Source organism: Ammospiza nelsoni, chromosome 4 (assembly GCF_027579445.1).
Source record: "Ammospiza nelsoni isolate bAmmNel1 chromosome 4, bAmmNel1.pri, whole genome shotgun sequence".
NCBI classification, from domain to species: domain Eukaryota; kingdom Metazoa; phylum Chordata; class Aves; order Passeriformes; family Passerellidae; genus Ammospiza; species Ammospiza nelsoni.
The window spans coordinates 16,585,003-16,608,565 of NC_080636.1; the positions used below are offsets into that span (position 1 = coordinate 16,585,003).

Below are 23,563 nucleotides of genomic sequence, written 5' to 3' on the forward strand. Positions count from 1 at the left end.
ATTAGTGAATGTACATGGTTCAGAATTAGTGAAGAGGGATTCCAGGTCCCTGCTGCTTTGGCTTTTTCTACATTCACGACCAGTTATTGATGCAAAATTTATAATATCTGTGTAATTCTGTGAGAGCTGTCTGTGCAAATCCAGGGGCAAATAACAATAGCAAATAACAACAGGCAAATCATAGTTCTTGCAGAACTTAGAGCAGCTTAAAAAGCCACTGAAACTAAGTTTTTGTGAGTTATTTTCAGTCAAGTCCTACACAGAGCATATTCAGAAATTCTCACACAGCTTAACTAGCAGCTTTGAATGCCTCATGAATTTTTATGATCTTGTTAATACTGAAATAGTGGAGTCCTTTCTATATTGCTTAGTTTATGTTGGCAGTAGAATGGGGAGTTATATTAATCTATTGAAGCCTGCATCTTTTTATGTACTCCAGCAAAATGTATGTAGAAAATAACATGCGTAGTTCAGAGGTTTTTGGGGCTTGACAGCTAAAGCCTGGGTTTATACATGACAAGATGGCTCAGGTACAGTAAAACATTTTTTAATTTAACCTCCCAAGCAAAATCCACTGTTTTTGCACAAACTGGAACTGTTCTCCTTGTTTGAGTTTGCCAAACAACTTTAGAGCTGCTCAGTGGGTGCCCTCACCCTGCCTGACCAGGTCAAAATCCTGGCTTCTGATGAGTGTTTTCAGGGCACTGCTAAGGTTACAGAGGGGGAAAATCACATTATTCAGCCTACATGTTGACTCAAAATGACACCAAAACATTGAGAACACCCTTTTTTCTAGTCTCAGCTGCTTCTTTTAAGCACAATTCCCACAGCACCTTCACTCCCCACAAAGTGCCAGCCCACTCCTCATACTACCCATCAATTCCACTTTCTGCCTTCTACCAGCTTGTCCTCTACTAGTGCAAACAGCATTTTACAGGCTTTTGATGAGGATTGTGATTTACACATTTTCACTCCCCCTTCAAGCCCACCACCAGTGTGGTTGAGCCCAGGGCTCATAAGGAGCTGCAGTTCACAAACCAAAGCTGCAGTTCAGCCCTGCAGGTCACAAAGCTGCACTGATGGGAAATGAAACCAATCCACAGAATCCAACAGTTCTGGAATCATTTAGGCTGGAAGTCCTACTCTTGACCCAGCAGTGTCAGGTTCAACACTAAACCTGGAACATCTACATGTCTTTTAAATACCCCCAGGGGTGATGACTCTGCCACCTCCCTGACAACCCCTTGGAAGTGGCTGCCCAGGGAAGAGGCTGAGTCTCACCTCAGAGATTTTGAGGAAGAAGGTTTTGTGGTGCTGACAGACATCAGCCTCTGAAGAATGAAAGAACCAGGGCTCAGCATAAAGAAATCTACAACACAGAGAAAAGCCACATACAGAAGAGCTTGCTGCAGAAATGGAAGATATAAACTGTGCTCTTGCTGGATTCCTCAAGAACCAGTGGGGTTCAGTTGCAATTTCTTTTTTTTTTTTATACCAGCAAGGTCAGCATGATGGTAGAGTAGATGTCTGTGGGAGCTGGGGAAGGTTTTTGTCTGGTGGTGCTAAGGAATAAATTGCTCAAAGGTGACTTCGTTGCAATTAATCCCTCTCTAACAAGGCATTAGGTTACGTCCATGGTTCTCCCATGGCCTTTTGCAGCAGTTTTCTGTTGCTCACAGGTTCAAACTTCTGGATTAAATCATTGGCAACCTGATACAAGGCAAGATAAAATCTTTATCACAAAAAGACTATGAACAGCCAGAAATCACATAGTGAGCAGAAATGCAATGACAATTTCTCTTACTCTATAGGTGCCCTGAATCGCCCAGCCCTGGCTGGGAGTGAGAAATTTGCAGGCACAGGTGTTTCTAACTCCATGTGGAATAATCTGTGCTCCAGCTCTCTTCATCCTTTTCTCTTTTTCCACACTATAATCAAAGCCTTTCAGTGCAATTTTCTTAGCTGACAGAAAACAAGAGATAATTGTTGAATCTTTGAGTGACTTCACCCAGAAAGGCCTCTCTCCCATTAATCCATATATTTTCGTCTCCAGCAGAACCATGCTGTACAGATGAGAGGGTTTTTATTTGCTCAGAACTCATTTCACCCTGAATTTTTTTACAGTGCAGCAGAGAAAAAGCCATAGTCATACTGAGTGTATCACTTTTGGATAATAGCTCTGCAAAATGGGGCTGCCTTCTCTCATCCATACATTATGCACAGAGCCAGGGCTTAACTGCGCTCCCCCCTGGCTGATGGAAAAAGAGCAAAAAAGGAAATCAATAGGAATGGGAAAAAGTTTTAGTTAACATCTAAAATTCAAAATGCTACATGTAATAGTCTCTAGTGATCACATCTGAGCATCACAATATAGAAATGCCACAACACTCAGTTACACTGTGTTTTAAAGCCATGTGGCAAAAAAATAAAGTTGCTGCTAAATAGTTTTATTCTCTTGGCTCAACTTTAGTGGAAGCAGTGATTTGTGTTGATGTTCTGGAGCAGGAGATTCCAGTTTGTGTCATCTGGATGGAACCAGTGGGTGGTGTAAATGTGCTCTCCATTAAGGCAATGTTAAATGAAAAAGCTCTACCAAAACCCATTGAAAACTTCCCAGGTGCCTTGCTGGGCATTGGAACTTGGGAGGCACAAATTTATCTTCTCAAAGGAGTCACAAGAATATGCACTCATACATGTTGAAAATAAACAGAAAATGGAGTGTCTTCAATATATACTCCAATTTCCCAACATCTGCTCCACAATAAACATACACGGCACAGTTGCTGAACATTAGTCCTTTCATCAGCAGAGGTAATTAACTTTGAATAGCTGACTATCAATTTCCAGTTGTTACATAATGCTTTACCTTAAATAGCTCTCTTGGAAGAGACACACCCCATGAAGTGCATCTTAAGGATCACCTTTCAATGTGATCATGGTCACCACGTCAGCCTCGGGGTGAGCTGTGCCCCATGACTCCCCCAGCACCTCCTCAGGTGGCTCTGTGGCGATCGCTTACAACACCACACAACAAGCACTGAAGTTCTGCTGCTGCAAGAGCTGCTGCAGCAGTAAAGGGTGAAATGTGCCTGCAGGGAGGCTGGGAACACTCAGGAACCCACCTGCAGATGCTGCTGCTCCTCCCCTGAGAGCAGAGCCCCGGGACCCCGAGGAGCTGCTCCATCTCCCCCCGGCTGCCCAGGGTCATTGTGTCCCATCACAGAGGGCATCTGGAGGCACAGGGACATCTGATGGGTTTTCCCCTTGTAAAGATGAGCCTGAAAGGAGGCAGGGAAGCTGGCCATGCCTACCACAGCCAGAGTGCTTCTGAGCAGCAGAATAAAAGCAAAAGCAGCGCAGACTGCAGGGGCAGCAGTGCTTGAGGCAGAGAGGACTCGGCTGGCTCTGGCCCCACTCTTAACTGGGAGCACAGCACCGCTACAGGACACCCCTCCAAACCTCTATCATCCCCAGCTTACTTTTTGTCATGTTAATTCCACCATAATCATCTCTCAGGCTCTACAAGTCCCTGATGCAGATATATTATTATATGTTATATATTATATGTATATATATTATATGTTCAATTGTAAATGACATTGAAATCCAGAATCCCCTCCAGTGCCAGTGGCCCTTGGGGTAGAAGGGGCCTGGCTTCTCTCTCTGTCATGTGTTTCCACTATTACTGCTATAAAAGGCATTTTGCAGTGCAACGGTAGCAAATCCACACTTTATGTCTCATTCTTAGCAGTTACAACTTATCTAAAACATCTGACTGACTAAACTACAGGAAAAAAACCCAACTGAAACAACTTTGATTGCACAAAGACAGACACCTAAAATCAGGGCAGTGGCCTGAGTTTTACACTCACAAAGTCTAAAAGCATTCTTCCAACAGTATAAGAAAAACAAGGGTAGTATTAAAATTATTCCCTCCCACCCAAGGCCAAATCCCACTGTTGGACTGACCCTTCTTGTGCTCAGTTCATCCATTGTTCACAGAACAGCACTAGTGACTGGCAATATTTAATTAGTTGGATTTTTTCTTTATAAAATACTAGTGATAAAGGACAGGCTTTTCAAGAGACCTTGAAAAGCATATGAGCAATAACAGAGGTGGCTAGATTTTGACATGAAATTAGTATGGCAAGTTGGGCCGTGAGCATCTTTAAAAATGGCTACTCTGTCAGCACCTGAGCTATGGGAAAAGGTCTGCAAGCAGAATAGGTTTGAAATCTGTCTCGTCTAAATTATTCAAAATAGTTTTTAAATGTTATAGTTTGTGTTGGTCTTTAGGGAGTAAAATCAAGTGCCCTTTTTGTAATTCCTGCAGTTATCATATCTGCCTCATTCAAATTTCTGCCCAGCTGCTCAGTAATCTAATAATCACCTTCCAATTTTACAGGTTACACAAATTACTTTTAAATAGAAAGATATGACAGACAGGGAGAGAAATGAACCTGAGAATTATCTGAATTATTCTTTCCCTGTCCATCTTGACATTGCCTAGGTTTCAGAGATACCAGAGTTGCTGGAGTCACACCTTTAATCACTTTGTGCCAGGAATATCAGGCTGGAGAGCTGATAAATGTGTGCAGTTTGCAGAAAGATTAAGAAAAATAAGTACTACCTGGATGCCACGGTGATAAGTGAATGACAGCATTACATTGCTTCCCACCAAAAGTATTGTCCCAGCTGTAACCAGGGCTGGATGCAGGGCTTTGTTTCCACAGTTACATAATGAAATTTTAGATCAATAATTTAAAAACAAAAAGAAAAAAATATTTAAAATAGTATTTTCCTGAAGTAAAAATGATCCTCTAAATTGTGGTGAGAGCATAACTGCTATTGTGCCTGTGTAAGTTTGCATATATTGGCCCTGAGTGTATATCATCACTATAATAGTGATAAAGTCCTGGTCTTTTACACCCCCAAGAAGAAATGAAAATTTCATGCTAAGGTAAATGTGAAAAATTGAAACTTTGCTAATGACAAAGGATTTTCATGGGGGGGAAAGACTTAGAGGCTTTCCAAGGCAGTGAGACACATCCACAGAGGCTGCGCTCAGTCCTGGGGCTGCCTGCCTCTGATTGTGTCCTAGGGAGTCCTTCCCTCCCTGGGCTATAGGGCAGCCAAGGAAATGAGCCACAACAGCTGAAAGTGAGCCTTTTTCTTCTAAAACTGCCACACAAAGGGATACACTCAGTGTGGTAAGTGTAGCCCACCACAAAGCCAAAGAGCGCAACCCTTCTTCAGTGATCCATAGGAAACTGGTGTCAAAAGATCAGAGCTGCACAGAGCAGCTGATTAATGAGCCCCTGGTCTTGCATGGGTTACAGCCACGCTAGAAGGGGGGAAAATCCTCTGATGACACGAACCACCCGCTTGGAAGAAAAACAGCAAACTTAAACACTGAACCGCCCGCAGCCGGCCCCTGCTCCCCCCACTGCCCCCAAGTCAGGGGTTAACAGTCCGAGGGAAAGAAAGGAGTTGGGTGTTGGGTCCGGCCCCACGTCTGGGGAAATCCGGCACCCACGGGGAAGTGAAAATAAGAAAGGAACGGGGTTTGAGGAGAGCCCTCAGGGAAAGAAGGTGGGGGGTAGGTCCCCAAGGCAGGGCATGTACCCCTAGGGAAAGGTTAAAAGGCAAGGGGGAAGCCCGGAGAGTCCCCAGAAAGGGCCCGGACTTACCACTCCGGCGACGGCGGGTAAAAGAAAACAAAGCGGGGGTCCTCGACTCTGGAGTCGTCCTTTGGGTGGAAGGAGTGTCGACTCCGGTCCTCGGGGAGCGCTGCCCTTATAACAGGGCCTGCTACCACCCGAGGAAGTATGGCGTCCAAGGCACTACAAAGTCCACTCCGCGGGGTCCGGTCAGTGGTCCAGTTGTCCACCTCGGCAGGCCCCACGTTGGGCGCCACACTGCGCGAGGGCGTACGTGGCCCTGAGGCCCGGCTAGCTCAGTCGGTAGAGCATGAGACTCTTAATCTCAGGGTCGTGGGTTCGAGCCCCACGTTGGGCGCCACACTGCGCGAGGGCGTACGTGGCCCTGAGGTCCGGCTAGCTTATGGGAGAAGGCGGCCGACGCCTCCGCGCATCTGAGAACCAGCCCCCCTTGGCGTCCTGGCCTCAGGCTGGGCTGGGTTGCGGACGTGGTTGAATGCGCGCCTATGAGCCGAGGAAGGAGGCGACCACTCGCTGGGGTGGAAAACGTCGGTTTATTGAAGGTGAACGCAACCAACAGGTGGAAGAGACCCCAACAAATGGCCAAGAACATGGGGAGGGACAAGGTTTTAAAGGAGAGGGGTGGAGAAAGGAGGGGTGCCCAGCTAGCCAATAACCAAACAATATGGGAGGCACAGAACTTAATAGACATATAGGAATAACCAATAAATACAAAGTAAAGGAGGGGCCCTGGGACCACAGCCAACCACAACCCCCAGAGGGGAGAAGCCTCTAGAACAGAGGGAGGAGTGGGGTTGATTGACTGGGCCCAGGGAGGAGAAAAACTTGACTTATAAGGATAAGAAAGGGGAGGAGAAGTTACATAACCTAGGAGCTTAAGAACTAAGGGGGAGGGGGTAACCATGGAAACCGGACTGGCAGGAGAACAGTGGCGGGAAAGCTGAGAGGGGAAGAACCATTTACAAGAACATGGGGGAGGTTACATCAAGTGGGGGAGCAAACACAAAACTTAGAAAACACACTACAACATCCATGCCCGTGCTTGAGCAGACCTGTAGGCACCCCTATTCCATCCTGATTTACCCATGGCCTGACAGCTCAGCCCAGCCCCAGTGAGATGGGCTGGGAGAGAGAACCCCAACTCCAGCCTCTCCTCCCGTGCTCCTGAGCAACCCGGTCTGGTGGAAGGTGTCCCTGCCCATGGGAGTGGGGTTGGAACCAGATGATTTTTAAGGTTCCTTCCAATCAAAGCCATTCTATGATTCTATGGGGTTTTTTTCCATGTACTCTTTCTTCAAATAAGTATAGATTTATATAGATGCCATTTTTTCTTCCTGGATCTTTTGGTTGATTCTTAGTCTTAATCAAGTCCTGCTGATTCTGTTGAAAGCAGACACTAAAGTGTAATGGTAATTACTTCCATTGCAAGCACAGATGATCAAAGAATTCAGTGCACAAGATTTCTGGTTTTCAGGAAAAACCATCCCCATCTACTTATGGCATTTATCTAAATGTGTTTCTAAAACAGTTTGGCAAAGGAATAATTAGTATTGTTTGCACAACTATCAAATACCTTTTCTGCCATCATGATTTTCAGTGAGCACCAATAAATAAGCAAGAATGAAATAAGTAAATATTTGAGTGATGTAGGTTTGAATATGTGGACACATCTTTATTAATAGGGTTGAAATTTTTGGGATCAGGCCTCATGAACCTGTGTTGTTTGGTCCCTTTTCCTCCCTCTTCTAACACCACTGAATAAGTCTTGTAAGATTTTTCTAATAATCTCTCCAAAGTTGGAAAAAAATCATAGAAACATAGAATGGTGTGAGTTGGAAAGTACCTTCAAGATAATCAATATCCAACTCCCTGCCATGTGCAGGGACACTTTTCACTATTCCAGGTTTCTCAAAACCTCATCGAACCTGGAATTGAACACTCCTAGAGGTGGGGCATCCACAGATTTTCTGGGTACCCTCCACCAACACCCTCAGGTAAATTTCTTCCTAATATCTAATATAAAAATGACCTCCTTCAGTTTAAAATCATTCCCCTTGTCCTATCACTGTATCTGTAATCCATTTTAAGGTGTTCCTGGGAGTAAGTGAATCTAAGTCCTGACATCCACACAGCGTTGCACAAAACTCTGGGTCTCTGGTCCTACATGCTGTTCCTGGAAAGCCCACATTCAAATATTTCAGAGCTAGAGAATTTTTTTAAATTAAGATGTGCATTGGATTAATGCACATACAGGCTTTGAACCACCTGGAATAAACTGACATCCTGGCTTTTCCAATTCAGACATAATAGCCAGGTATCTGGAACTGATTTCATTGTAACATTACAGCTGCCAGGAAAAAAACATATTTTTCTATAATTTCATAAAGTATCATACAATGTAATCAATGTGCACTATGGTCCACAATTTATTACCTACAAAGGCTTGAATTTAACTCCCAAAGCACACACTGTTACTATACAATATAACACAAGTAATTTCTGGAATAATTTTCCTGTCCTTTAGGATTAAATTCTATCTTAGTAAATTTCCCACATGCTTCAAAACAAAAACAGTGTAAAAGATGGTAAATGCTGTGGTTTGGCCCAGTCCATTACTAAAATAATAAACAAAGGCAAAATTTATTGTGTATTGGAAGCTACTTTTCAGATCACTTCAGAGAGGACATGAATCTGTTGTGCCAGAAAAGGAGATAAATGTCTCCCTTAATGCATATATCTCTTTTCACTCCAGTAGAGTAGCAGGTTATATTTAAACTCTAGAGGACACCATCACCTTGCCCCTCTTGCTGGTAAACATATTAGCCCCTAAATTTGTTCCTAAACAAGTCAGTATTTATTAGGCTCTAGTCCAAAGCCTGACTTTCACAAAGGTCTGCACACAAGTCCCATTTAACTCTCTAACTTGCACCCTCCTGTTACCAGGCTTGCAAGGGTTTTTCAGGGTGAGAGAGAGAGACGAGAATGTTGATCTCATGTTCAGAAGGCTTGATTTATTATTTTATGCTATATGTTACATTATAACTATACTAAAAAGAAATAGAGAGAAAAGTTCGCAGAAGCTAGCTACACTAAGAATAGAAAAGGAATAAATCCACAAAGTTCTGTGTCCAGGCAGAAAGCAAGAACAGCTCTGCCGTGAGTGGTCAGTAAATCCAAACATCCACCCAAGATCAATCACGGATGCACATGTTGCATTCCACAGCAGCAGATAACCATTGTTTACATTTGTTGCTGAGGCCACAGCTTCTCAGAAAGGGGAAAAATCCTAAAGAAAGGATTTTTCACAAAAGATGTCCGTGACATCCTCCTTGCAGAGCCAGGATTTGTGGTTCAGTTGAAATTCTAATAGGTGGTGTTCACACCAGCTGCCTGGTCTCCAGTGGAACCCTCCTGCCATGGCTCGCTGCACACTGACTGCTGCTCCACAGAGTCTGACAGGAAAGCTGCTGGTGGCACCCTCTGCCCCTGTGCCCCTGCTCCTGGTCCATAGCAGGGGCTCTCCTGGCTGCACAGCCTCCATGCACATCCCACGGGGGTCAGGTGCACAGAGGAATGGCACTCATCTCAGTGAGATGGCCAAAAATAATATTCCTTATGTTCTCTGACAGCTGAGCCCAGGTCTGTAAGTGGGAAGGGAACATGCCCAGACACACTCCAAATCTGCAGCTGTCTAGCACAGAATCACTACAGACATGCTGGCTCAGTTTTGGCCCATGCTAACCAGCAGCCTCCCAAAAATTTCCCAGGCAGAGTCTGGGAGTTGGGACAAGACAAGAACCATTCCTGACAAACAGTTTCTCATTTCTCTGTCATTCCTTACAGGAGATTAGTGTGATGAGTTCATGCATCTAGATAATAGGTCAAATTTCCCTACTGTTTGGAGAACATATTTGTGTGCAACACCATCACATCTCTCAGAAAAGTGTTATGTAAAATTTTCTGGGGGTTTTTTTTGGGTTTTTTTCAATATGGAGCAGGAAAACAGAAAATAATTTCCAGGTTCACACTCACCAATGTTTTCCTATTTGCTGGTCCCTAAAAATTTTCCACTGGCTCCATATTCCTGTAGGACACAAAGCTCGTTGACAGGAAAATTGCTTTTCTTAGACAATTCCAAGTACCTTCAGAAATAGCAGCTGATGCCCCAGTGACCAGACTCAGGGTAAAGCCAGTTGTCCAAGCACAGAACTGCAGTTAGAGGGTGGGGAGAGCTGCCCTTCTGCTCTCTGCATTTTTCCTACTGTACTGAAGCTCCCTAAAAGACAACTGCCTTAATTCTTTGTGATGTTAAGTGGCAGGAGATGACTCATTTTGAACTAGCAAAAAAAAAACCAAGAAAGAAAATGCCAAAGTTCTCAAGTTCAACATTCCAAAAATGACTTTCAATTTGACAAGCATGAGTGGAAAGAGCTCTTCACCAGACTTTGAACTGCATCTCTGCTTAGCCCAGGAGCAGCAAAGCACAGGTCAGGCCAGTGGAAAACACAATGGAGAGCAAAACAAAGACAAAGACAAGGAAGGCATTTGCATTCACAGAAGAAAAAGAGCAGAATCATTTTCATATTAATCTAAAAAAAAAGATGAGGATTTTGTTTTTAACAAAATAAAAGAGGGATGGTACACAATGCAGTCTGCTCCCTGGGAGTAAAGCTGTTGCCATTCTCCACAGTATCTCCAATGGTGCATAAATCAAAATCCTGAAAGCAAAATGAGATGACTCATCTCTCAGATGGGCATCTGTCTTGCTGAGAGCAATGCACAGCAACCAGTTTCGTTCCTGGAGAAGGTATTCTGAGGAAACAGACTTAAAAGCAAACTATCACCAGCTGAAGGTACTGTCTGGTGACAGTGAAGTTTTCTACATCTTGTAAGATGTGGTTTCTTCTCAAGCCCTTAATCAAATTATTACATTCATATATTTCTGAAAGCCATGGCATGGAATGATAACCTTTCCAAGAACATTTCCTGCTTTGATTTCAACACCCTGGTAAAGAAAAATCAACTTTTCTAGAAAGGTACGTTTGCACTCCTGGGGGAGGTTACATTACTGCTCAGGTGTAGCAAAGTAAAACACATTTTCAGCAGAAACAAAGACAGCTTTAAAACAGAAATACAACACAGCACCAATCAGTTTGTCTGTGTACAGTGGGAATGCACTTTGTCTTGCACAAGAAACCCAAAAGAACAAAATGTGGAAGAATATAGGAAGTTATCTGTAACATCCTAAAACAAGCTAACAGGTAAAAATTTGTTACTAGAACTATGTAATAAATATAGTTTACCAGCCCTCTGGGCATTTTTGCCTTCGCTTACTAATCTATCTTCCATTGCAGCCATCGTTAACATTTCAAAATGTCAGCAGCTTTCAAAGAGCCACTGTGCCTTTCAAAGTAAATAGCTCAAAAAAAACATCTTCCCCAAAGTTCATTAGCAATGCAGTGCTGTTGCCATAGTTGATGCTTCGTGCTGATGAGGTGGAAGCATTGTGAACTAGCATATTTTTATTTTATCCTAAATTAGAGGAACCATCCCATGAAGGCTCCCTGCAGGTTAAGGTGGCTGCCCAAGCTGGGGAAGTCAGGCTGAGGGACAGCCCCTCCTCCTGCAGACACAGCAGTGAGCAAGAGACCAAGGACAAGGAACATGCAGACAGCTTCACTAAAGAAAGCTTGGCATGGATGAGAACAGCTCCAGAGCAAGTGAGTGAATGACATGATGACAACTAGATACACAGATGCAATCTTTTCCCAAATACATAAAAAACCCTGTGATATAGGGAAGGACAGCAAAACGTGCACAACCAGGAGTCTAGTGAGCTCTTCTTTTAGCATCTCCACAAGTCCAAGCTGAAAATTCATGCAGTTGTACACAGCCAAGTGGCATTTTGTAAAACAATGGAGAAACAAAACCCATTTATGAGGTATATGTCTTCTGTCAATTGCCTGTTATGGAGCAGGCCTACCTGGTAAGGTGAGTCATGAGCTTATGTTTTCTCCATCCTTGGCAGAGCAGCACATACTGCAGGGGCATTTTAATGGTTTCAAACTAAAAGAGAGTAGGTCTAGACCAGATATCAAGAATAAATTCAGCAACAATTCCATCTTAGCCATGGCTTGCTTCATTCTGAACATCAAAAATCCCAAACACAAAATTTGCATCATAGAAAGATTTTCTAATGGCCAGCACCTGAGTACAAATTATCCAGGCAGGGAAGACACACCTGAGCTCTTATGGTCTAAGGCCATGGAAGGACTTTGTCCCTTCAGGTGAGGGAACACAGCCTGGACTCCAGTCTGAAATACAAACAAACAGGTGTCTCTTGGGGTCTCTAGCTGGTCAGAGTGGCCCTGAAAAGCGTTAGAAAATCTCTTTTCCCAGCCTGGTGGTCGAAGAAGGAGTCAGAGCTCTTAATTTCTTGGTCTCAAGGTTGTTTATTGTCTCTTATCTATAAAATTCTTTCTCCTGCCCTGCCGAGGTCCACTCAGCAAGACACTCAGAGGCACACTACCTGTCTCTGGGGAGCTGTTATCTTTTTATACTAAAAACTATATGTACGATATTTACAATTACTTTCCAATACCTATCATCTACCTATCACCTATGTTAGACAGTGAGCTTCTACCCTAAACCAATCCAAAAGTGCCACCATCACAGCAGAAGATGGAGGCCAAGAAGAAGAAGGAGAAAGGCTGCACACACCCAGTTCCCTCCATCTTGCCCCCTGAACCCCCATTCCAAAACCCAAAATCCACTTTTTCACCCCATGATAAATTCACTATCATTCTACTTAAACTATCCTTCATATAAAGGTTGGTAATTGTTTTTTACAAGGGTTAAATCAAAGGCAGGGTCTTGAGCCCTCCAGGGCAGCCAGAGGAATCTCCTGGGTTCCCACAGGTATCTGGCTTCCATATTGTGGGAGGACTCCCACAAAGAGCCCACAGGCTGTGGAAGAGAGTTGTCCAGAGCTGGTGCTAAATCCGTGTTCTTGGAATGAAGCCTGGACCTCAATTCTGACCTGTAGGATGGGTGATGAGCTTTCAGGCTTTGGGATCCAGAGACTGAGATGTGCTGGGAACATGTCAAAGAGCTCCTGTGGGCTCATTCCCTTCTCTGTCTCTCACCTGGCGTACAGAAACCTGGTTAAAGCACAGCACAAAGACCTGGATTTATCGCTTTACTTTTGTGCAAGACAGGATGTTCAAACTTCAGCTTTGCCGGAGAAAGCTGCCAAACATTTCCACAACATTGCTTAAGCTTCTGGGGACATGCCCCAGGTGTCTTCTTGATCTTTATCTCCCCAAACTAAAGGGAAAAAATGTGTTTTTCTAGCCCTATCTAGGAACTGCTGTGTTGCCAGCTCGTCAGTTCAGATCATGACTCAAACCTGACAATCACGAGACAGAAATATCCCCTTCTAGTCTAGAGGAAGCTAGAATAGTGAAAAAAAATTATCAAATTTCATCACTAGTCTCTTTACCTTTCTAGTTCACCTCCCTTTTCCACACAGCTGTGATAACTGTTAACGTGTTTCCTTGCTAATTGCACAGAGGGTGAGTTTACTTTTATTCTCCTCAAAAGAAAATTACAGTACTTTTCAATTACTCACTTGATTAGTTTCCTTCTTAGTTTCTTTGCTCCAGTGTGCCTTACCCCCTGTCTTCCTCCATACTCTTCCTTGCCTGCAAGTGAGCCCCCAGGCAATGCCAATCCAACAGCAAATCTGCTCCCTCCTCTTCCTCCCTCCTTCACCTCCTCACTGGCCATGGACACATCCCTAATTACACTGAAGAGAAAAGGAACCACCCTGATCCCCCAAGCCTCAGCCAGTCCTTTGTTTGTTGTCCCAAGGAGCAGCTGTACCTGCAGCCCCAGGACCAAGGTCAGTGTGAAGGCACCCGTGTAAAATGACCAATGTTTGGGATTATTCACAAGCCTCAACTTTAGGGTGGCATCCTGCAGTCACTTCAGTTTTTCAGAAGATCCTGCCATGGAACATGACTTTTTTTTATCTGTAGAAACCTGAAAAAGTAGATGTGTATAAAAAAATTGATGAGTTTTTCTCTCCTGGCTGCTGCTTTTTTTTTTTTTTTTTTTTTTAGAACCAGTGTGAGATTTACCAGATAGACAGATATAGATAGATATAGATTATATAGATATAGATATAGATTATATAGATATAGATATAGATAATATAGCTGTGTGAGGTGTGTAGTCCGCTCTTTATTTGCACTTCACTGTGAAGCTGCATGATTGCACGAGATGTCAAAGCCTGCTCTCACTCACCCAGTCTCCTCTGCCCCTGGTACTGCACTAAATAAAACAAGTGCTTTACCTACTCTACTGTTCAGTAAACTCACTCACAATGATGGTTATAGAGTGACCAACAGCTAAGGGGAAAACAATGGTATCATCAGGGGATTAGTAAAAATAGAAAGACAAGCTTTACCTGGAAATGCGTCTTCTTTTGTCAGCCTGTGTCGTTTTTATCTGAATTTGAAAGAATATTTTGAAAATAATTTTTTTACTTGGACTTGAAATGGGTACCTGAAAAATAGCTCCTAAATAAGAACAAATGTAGCTTAACAGAATGGTGAGTCAAATTGGCAAAAGAAATAGAGAAGATTTCTTTTGCAGCATAATGATAATTCCACTGGCATTAAGTATCTCTCAATGCATGATTGAAGGTAATACTCAGACAAATGTCTCCATCACTAAAGGCATAATAATGACCTAAAAATTTGGGGCATATTCAAAAACTTGCATTTCATCAGATCATCCATGCAAACAGCAAATTTTTTAAATCAGCCTTCCTTCATCTTGCTCTTCCCACCTGCAAAAGACACCACTCATCAGTTCCTCCCTTTCCCAGTCTCTTTTTTCTTTTTTTAAGGCAAGTTTCCAGTTCTGGCAGGATGATGGGCTAAGATTAGATACACTGTGGTACAAGCAGGAAAGTGACAGGGCCCACAAAGAACCAGCATGGAACAGGTCCCAGAAGCTCAGGGTAAGAGACTCTGCCCTGCCCACCCCAGTGACAGCTGCCTGTGCCTGAGGATGGGGGCATGGGGGGTTCTGCAAGCCCCCCCCATTTCATACAGAACCCTGGGCTTGGGACCACCCCACCCAGCTGCAACCGAGCAGCCTTGTCTTTAACTTGTGGGGTTTTGTGAGGGAGGAACAGAGCTAGGGGAAACATAATACTGCTGATGGAATTTCCTGACAATCTAGCAATCAACTGGAAAAATAAAAATTACTTTAGATGCACCTGAGTCAAATATTTTTACTTGAATCCTCACATTTCAATATCTTGTTTGGAGTCCGAGTTATCATGATTTGGGTTGGGAATGGGGAAGAGATCTTCTAGACTCATCAGATCTCAGCTGTCAGCTGCACCTCCAAATCTGTGCATATATGACATGTTCACTTTTGTCATCTGTCACTAGCTTTAGAACCAGATCTGTCCTAAGAAGGATATGGAAATTAAAAACCCACTCAGTTACAAAACTAGTCAGTCAGTTACTCCTACTAGAGCAGGATGCTGCACTTACTCTTTTGTTGTTGTAGTTACCTCCAAATTTTAACACTGAAATAAACAGTCTTCCACATTTCAGCTGTGGGAAGGCAAACAACAGGTGGCCTTTGCAGGGAGCCACACACATGTGGCTGCTGCCACTGACACACCCAGCAGTGCCACACGGGGCTCCTGCATGGCCTTGTGGCAGCATGGACACAGTTCTGCCATTGAAAACATTTAATTTCCTTCCTCAGCCTAACACTTCTTCTTTTCCCTCTAAACCCTGCAGCTATAATCCTCCAAGCAGGGGAAGAACACTGGCAGAAGAAGGTTTTTTAATGGCATGTTATCTGCACAGCACTGACTCAAATAGTTAATGATGTATGGGATGTTAAATACAACTTGCTGTTTTCTTTTATCCAGCCTTTCACCCCCTAGATGGACAATTCAAAAAATAACTTCAGTGTTTTGTTTTCCCAGATCTGCACAGGACAAGGTAGTTCGTCTCCAAACTTCCCTAAGATTGAAAATACATGGAAAAAGAAGACAATTCTCTGTTCAATGCCTCTGAGTTGCATCAGTGAGTCAGACTCTGAACTACATTCCCTGCTTCTCTTTTTTTTTGTTTTACTTCTCTTCCTGCAGCTTTATTATCAACTAACAATTCCTAGTAATCTATTGCAAATTTACAGCTGTCTTTTTACTGAGATTACACATTACACATTAAGATGGTGTAAAAGTGCCATAATTCACCTCCAAATTAGGCCTGCAGTGTGCACAAATACTTTACATAAACTAGGGAGGCAGAACTGTAGCAGGGCACAGCTTCTGCATAAGAACTATGAGAGTCATCAACAACTCCATGGTAAAGTGTAACTGAAAATTTGGAACCATTCATTTAACAAGCAAAGAAGCTCACAGTACACTAGACTGGGAGGGTTTGGTCTTTTTGCCATGTGACATAAGAAATAGGGAAGCATAAGATGAAACAGAAAGGCAGTAAATCAAAAGCTGACGACAGCAACTAATTCTTCAGTTTGATATCCTCAGATTTGAAAGGGAAACTAGTGAACTTTAAGACCAAGCTGTGTATTTACAAAATCTTCACCAATAGTTAAAACTGTAGAGGAATCACTGCTCATCAGGGCTACAAGCACAGCACTATTTGTAGCAGGTGGTGATATCATGTATCCTCTGTGACAAGAGACTTTTAAGCACACACAAGTTGCTTCACTAGATATAGAGGCATAGTACTTTAGACCTTTAGAAGTAGGGTTTTTGTTCCCAGAAATTTGACTGTTATTATATTGGTTAGAGAGAACATATCAGAGCTTTTTAGGGATTTAAAATAATGGCAATAAAAATCATGGATGGAGTATAAAACTTCATGCCTCAGACACCAGTGTCTTAAGCAGAATTTAACAAGGAGCAGATATAGAAAAGGAAATGTCTTCATTTTGAGTCACACTATTTGAAGGTGTTAGACAAACCATGCACACAACTTACCAAGGGTAACAAAAGTTCCTTTTGTCTGGGATTTCAGTGCAAGATCTTCCTGAAGACATCAGCAACCTCCATCCCCAGTCCAGGAAAGGATTATTGGCTCATTCTCCAATGCCTTCAGTACCAGACTGGCAGACAGGACATAAACTTACTAAACTTGGGAAGAAGTTAAAACTAACACTTCACCACACCCACGTTAGGGCTTATTAAAAGTTTGACAAGTGACATTTAAGTCCCCTTTTGGAGCTTTTCCTCCACGTCTCCCTACAGGAAGAACTTCATGCTGTGGGAGTACAATGATTTATCTTATATAAGTCACTCAATGGACTTCATTGATCCTGCAATCACTAACCATGTCCGGATTTCAACCAGAGGCCAAATACAGAGATATTTTGTATAATCCACCTTCTTAGATATTTTGTGTTGCTGTATGAATTATTGGCTAAGAGGTGGGAGTGGGAGGAAGCAGCTGAGGCTGAAATGAAGCCAGAAAGCAATCCAATTACTGCTTGCTAAGCCTAGAATATTTTTTGTTGGGATTTTTTTTTCCTCTTTAACTTTTTAAGCGTAGGTTTGTCAGCCTGGACATCTCATCTTTCCTTCTAATCAAGTTCAGAGACTTACCAGTAGGGAGGAAATTAAGCCAGTGGTGTGCACAACATAGACTGCACAGCACAGAAGTCAAGACGGTAAAAAAGCATTACAATTTCCATTTAACACTCAGTTTTGGAAAATCAAAAACAAGTGGAAGTTATGGCATGGGAATACCAGACAACTATTTATATCAAGGACTTTAGATCTGGGCTGGGCCTCTGAACAGGTGGGAACCATAGCTGGGCTAAGCTTGCAAAAGACATTATTTACACCAGGGCCCCCTGAGCTCTGCCCACTGGGAGAGGAGAGCTGGACAGAGAATTGCTGCCAAAGTTAGTCTGGGTGTGAGCTGGTCCCAAGCCTGTCCTTGAAGGAAGGAGATACACAGGTGTGGCCAACTCATGAAGAGCCAGCATGGGGTGCTGGGACCACAAATTGTTAAGTCTTTGTGTAGCTATTAACTTTGTTTTATATTTCATCCTCCTTCCCTGTATTATCTTTTTGTATTGTGCGTGTATTCTAATTTACAAAGACGGCGACTGGCCACACTATGCTGCTGATCCTGTAGAGAAGGCAAAAAGGGGCACATGAGAAGACATTTCCACTGCTCAGAGCCTTGATGGATACAATTTGAGTCCACAGTGCAGGTCCCACCACCCCCAAGAGAGTCAGAGTCACTTCACTGAATAGATGAGAGCAGCAGGAACTTCATAACCTGAGAGAAGGAACACATGAGACCTCCAAGGGCTCAGAAAGTGTGCTCCTCTTTTCTCAAAGGAGAACAGACTCCTAAAGGGATATAATACTAAACAAAACAACCCTGATGGACCTTGAAGATTGTCACTGCTTGCCAGCCAGAAAGAATGCACAGAGGTGTTCTCATGTGACCTGGAAGCTACTGACTTGGACACAGAATGAGACATGCAGAATTAAGTCTCCTCTAAATCTGGGGTTTCATCACAAGGAAAATGAATTTGCAAAGAATAGTTCCTAGCAGAGAATCCTTTCTAGCTGTTGAAGTTGAAAGAAGAAAATTCAGTTTGAACATCAATAGGCTGCAGAAAACTGATATGGAGAGCTAGTATCTGAATCCAAACTTTTGACTCTCAAGCGGAAGCCTGCTACTGAAACAAATACAGACAGATAAATTTTGATAAAACCGGGACTGAACTAATGGGCTACATCCCAAATCCTCCAGAAATAAAGAAGTGTAAACGAGTCACCAATTGGCTGCTCATGCAATGTGCTTCTGTGGTGCTTGGGGCTCTGGAAAGCAGAGGTGGTGCAAAAAAGTAGAGTTCCCAAAAAGAAGTCATCTTGGAAAGAAGAAGGGAGCACAGAAAGAAGAATGATGACGTCTTGGCTAGAGGAAAGATCTAGAAGGTATGTTTCTTCCAGCTACTGATTAGCAGCCCCTAAGGAGATTATTTGACACTTTCAGAACAATTAATCATATCAGATAAAGTAGAAAAAATATTTCTTCCCGTACCAAAGAACTGCCTCTAGTGCTTCAGCTAATATGCTTGGAAAGAGAGGAGAGGGAGAGGGAGAAGGAGAGGGAGAGACAAATTTAGAATGGCAGCCACCCCTTTTAAATCAGCTTCACCACTGAATGATCTGTCCTAGTAGATTAAAGTTATAAAGTTTGTATTGCTGCCATCGCTGTGTTCATTCCATTTGCTTTTATACACAAGGCACTGAAGCATACTATCTTTCAAAAAAGCAACTGGAAGTCAGCTGTGCCTCTTTGAGTCACAAAATAAACCTCTCAGCCCAGAAATGTGAAGTTAAAGGCATCTCTTAGGTTCCCCAAGGCAGCCTGAATGCTGTGCAAAGAGGCACTGATGTAACACAAGCTGTTCTTTGGCCAGCTCAAGTTGGGGAGCACATCACATAGAATGGTCCTCATTTTACATCCTTTGCTGCATCCTTTGCATCCCAGTGCTGCAAAATCCTGCTCCAGGGCGTTTTAATAACCCCTGTACATGATTCAGTGCAGCAGTATGTGGGAGGCAGTGGTCTGCTTCAGCTTACTGTGAGAGAATTTAAAGCAGGTGCTGAACCAGGTGATGCTCACAAGTGAGAAGGAATGATCCTACTCAATCTGAATTTACAACATCATTCCCTTTGTACATACACACTTATGCTGCATTTAAAATCTTGACCGGATGGGATCCAGATTCATCTGCAACATCTACAGGTATTCTTGGGCAAATACCTCTGTAACCTAGAAGGCATTAAAGTTCTTACGTTTTCATTTACATGGAATTTAGGTGCCTAAGGGCAGGACAACAGTCTTGAAAAAATTTTGTTTCCACACCCCGATGATTTTTAAGGCAATATTGCCTCCATATGCCTTAAGCTGTGCCATCACATACACCCCAGTGCTCTTCATTTTTGCTGAGACAACTTCCCACCAGCTCTGGCACCTGCAGACCAGGTGTTCCTGCACTGCTCCCACTTGATTTACTGAGCACACTCAGAACCTGACATTTAGCTTGACTGAGAAACATCCAGTAAGGAGAGTTATTTGCAATGTGTATCACACTCTGGTGGTTAAGGGATCCTGCTGAAAACAGACCAAGCTTCTGCAACCCCCAAGGAGCTGCTGAGCAGAAGGGTGAGCAGGGGCATTATCTCCTCTTCTCAAACCTGAGGCACTACTGTGGGGTGCACAGATGCAGGAGGAGTGCAGGTTTGAGGTGCAGGTCTTTGTGCTAACATGGGAACATATTCAAGTAAAGGTATCATCACCTCTCTTTCAAACATTACATATGCAAAACATTTACTTTTTGGAGTTTGCTCTGCAGATTGTTACTATCACCTGGATATCCTGAAAGAAGCTGCTAAAAGATTAAAAAAAAAAAAAAGAAGACACATTCTGCAAAGATGTAAAACAGCACAAGCATTGCTACCTTATATACTAAAATCTTCCTATTAGATGCTACATGATATATATTTATGTATGAAGTTAAGCGTTCTGTCCTAGGCCCATTCCAGCTGTCCTATCACTGTACAAAACCATCTTTATTCAATAGGCAAAAATAGCAGAACTTGGTACCTCTATATTGAAAAAATGTTGCTAATACTTTCATTTAGCAGAAAGTAGAGCCCCCACATCCCTTGTACTGACACGTTGGCAGATTTAGACTTGAGTCACTAAGAGTCACCTCTGTATCATTGTGTTACAAGTCACCACAGATCAGCTGGGCACAATGAATATATGCATTTAACATATAGCACCACAATTTAACTATGTTCCTTATGCACCTTAATTGCACAGATTAAAGAAGTGATAGCACTGACATACTGAGGGCCATTCTACCTGAGACTTCAATTAGGCACCTTCAGAAAGTTTCTGGAAGGCAATATCTCATATCTCAATATCTCATTTTACCTATGAAACCCTATCTGCAAACACTGTTTTTTAAGAGAATGGCATTATTTAACTTACCAAAGTAATTGTTTAATTCAGAAAATGTTTCTACCTAAGAAGCCATTTAACATTCAGACACAGTCTTACCTCAGTTGGATGTTTGGAAATTAGGCAAAACATTTTCTCTTCTGATGAAGCAGAAATTCTTTGCACACTGTGAAGGAGTTTGCATCTTTGTTTTACCGATCCAGAAAGACAAAAGCCTTGTTTAATATCCATTGTTGAGAGACCTCGAGGTGGTACTTCTTTTCTTGTTGGCTCAGAATGCTTATAGATAAAGATTGATTAGCAAAACTTTATACAACTTTGAATATAAATTAGTTGAAAGAAATTTGCACTGGGATGTTTAATCTGGGAAGACTGTGTACTAGTATTTTATTCTTGTAATGAAAGATAATAAAATTTTAAGATCTGACTTGCTTCTTCTGGATGAATTTGTACATTTTACATTTATAAAGAGAAAAATATATTTAATTACCTTATAAATATGGTTGAATTGGGTTTTTTTAATATATAGAAAAGAACCTATACATGCAAGTATATAAAAATGAAATGCATACACTCTTCACAATGAAAATATTCAGCCTTTATTTCTAGAAAAGCCAAAAAATTAAACCTTTTGTAGAAAAAAACTCCACTACCTCTATGTCTAATACTGATCCATTCTCACTTTGTATTCTCAAGCAAAATCCCCAAGAGCTTTTAAAAAACTTCCATTTACTCTTGTCCTCTAAATTATGGTTTTGGTGAATAATCTTGTGTTGAGAAAGGAGGGGTTGCTTGGGAAAAAACCACAACTAACAACATATATAAGATTATATAAGATTCCCTTTGGGCAGAGAAATAGTGTAATTTAAGTGTAGCTTGAGGTAGTTCCAGATCTGGTGACAGTAAGGTACCTGAGCAGCAAGCTCCATGCCAGGAGCTTCTGCTCACCAAAGGAGACGAATTGTATCAAGCCAACAGAGAAAGCAAAAGGTCAAGGCCAAAGGCCAGAAACTTAAATTTTGAATCTTACTGAAAACCTTTCAGATTGGAAAAACAGGGTCAGAGGGTAAAAGCACTGAACTTCCTGGTTAATATTTGATTAATGGGACATTTTCAAAACTGCATCAGATGAGCTGCAGACCAGATTCCTTCAATTCCTCAGAAGCAGCCAAGCTCAAGTTATGGTCAAGGCTCATCTCTGCTACACAACTACCAGGGCTTCTGGAAAAACTATATGAATTTAGGATTGGATAATAAGGGGCTTGGAACACAAGCCATACGAAGAGCGACTGAGGGAGCTGGGGTTGTTCAGCCTGGAGAAAAGGAGACTAAGGGGCGACCTCATCGCTCTCTACAACTTCCTGAAGGGTGGCTGTGGTGAGCTGGGGGTCGGCCTCTTTCTCCGGGCGACAACAGATAGAACAAGAGGACACAGTCTCAAGCTGCGTCAAGCGAGATGTAAGTTAGAATTAAGAAGGAAATATTTCACAGTAAGAGTGGTCAGATACTGGAATCATTTACCCAGTGAGGTGGTGGAGTCATCATCCCTTGAAGAATTCAAAAAAAGACTGGATGTGGCACTTGCTGCCATGATCTAGTTGAACAGTTAGAACATCAACTGGACTTGATGATCTTATAGGTCTCTTCCAGTCTTGAACTTCTGTGATTCTGTGATTCTGTGGATGTCTTCAGCTCAATATTGGGTCCCTAAACTGTGACCTACGTGCAGCTCGGACAGCAGAGCCCCGAGCAGCTCTCGCAGCCACATCCGCTCAGGCCACAGCCAGGCACAGCTGCGCCGGAGGGGCCACGCTGAGCAGATCTCACTTGAAACCACCTCAGTCACAGCATAACCTCAGAAAAGAAAATGTGGTTTCTCTTCTCTTTAACAACCTAAAAACCTCTCTGTTCTTTTAAAAGTTCAGATTTCCTAAGCATCACATGCAGGTTTTAAGCACCTGTCTTAGGAGCAAGGCACCTGTGGTGGAGGGTGAGACCCTTGTGTGTCAGGAATGGCTCCCTGCAGTCCCCTGCACCAGCTGGCTGACACCTCACTGATTTCATGGGAACAGAACACATTTGCCATTTCTTTCCTTCCTTTCAGACCTCTCTCCTACCGTGAATCAGCAGATTAATAGTAGAAGGTTCAGAGCTTTCCAGCTTCTGGTAGCAGTGAGGGCACAGTTCTCAATACAAAAAAGTATTTGCTGTTAACTGCAGGGAATAATTAATAGGAAGAAATTTTTTTCACAGACTGGAATTTTAATTTTTTTATGATTACTGCATAGTATTTTATAAATCTCATAAATGTGACTGTGATGGCCATGATATAAAGATTAAGTCCATAAAAGTATTTATCCTCCTTAAATAACTGCCTACTATAAATATTATTGACTGTTATCTCCATTTACAACTAAGAATGGATTTCAACATATAACAATATAAAATCATCTTGTAAATTTTCCATTAAACTAAACTACCCTGGGAGAGAGAGCAGGTTCTCTGAAAAAAACAATCCATCATCTGCTTCAAATGATATTACTTCTATTTCCACTCTTGACACACCTAATGCTATTACTGTTCACTACCATCAACTGCAATGATAACACTACAACAATAAACAAAAGGCTGAAGAGACATATCTTTGATGCCCCATTAACAGAAATATCCTCATTTATTGTTTTGTGCACATCATTGTTTTTAAACCATAAGTATACCCTTATCTTTAAAAAAAAATTAAACTTGGAGGGTAAAATCCTGTCAATAAATACGTAGGGCATTATATTGTTAACAAGACTCAAAATAGCTGTTGCTGATCTATGA

At 42.4% G+C, this 23,563-nt stretch overlaps 1 non-coding gene across 1 annotated transcript; it reads left to right on the forward strand.

Annotated features, from left to right (window-relative positions):
• The first annotated feature begins 5,945 nt into the window (after window positions 1-5,945).
• Window positions 5,946-6,018, forward strand: TRNAK-CUU (transfer RNA lysine (anticodon CUU)). The gene has a single exon. It is a non-coding gene; the product is annotated as a tRNA-Lys (tRNA).
• Window positions 6,019-23,563: the final 17,545 nt, after the last annotated feature.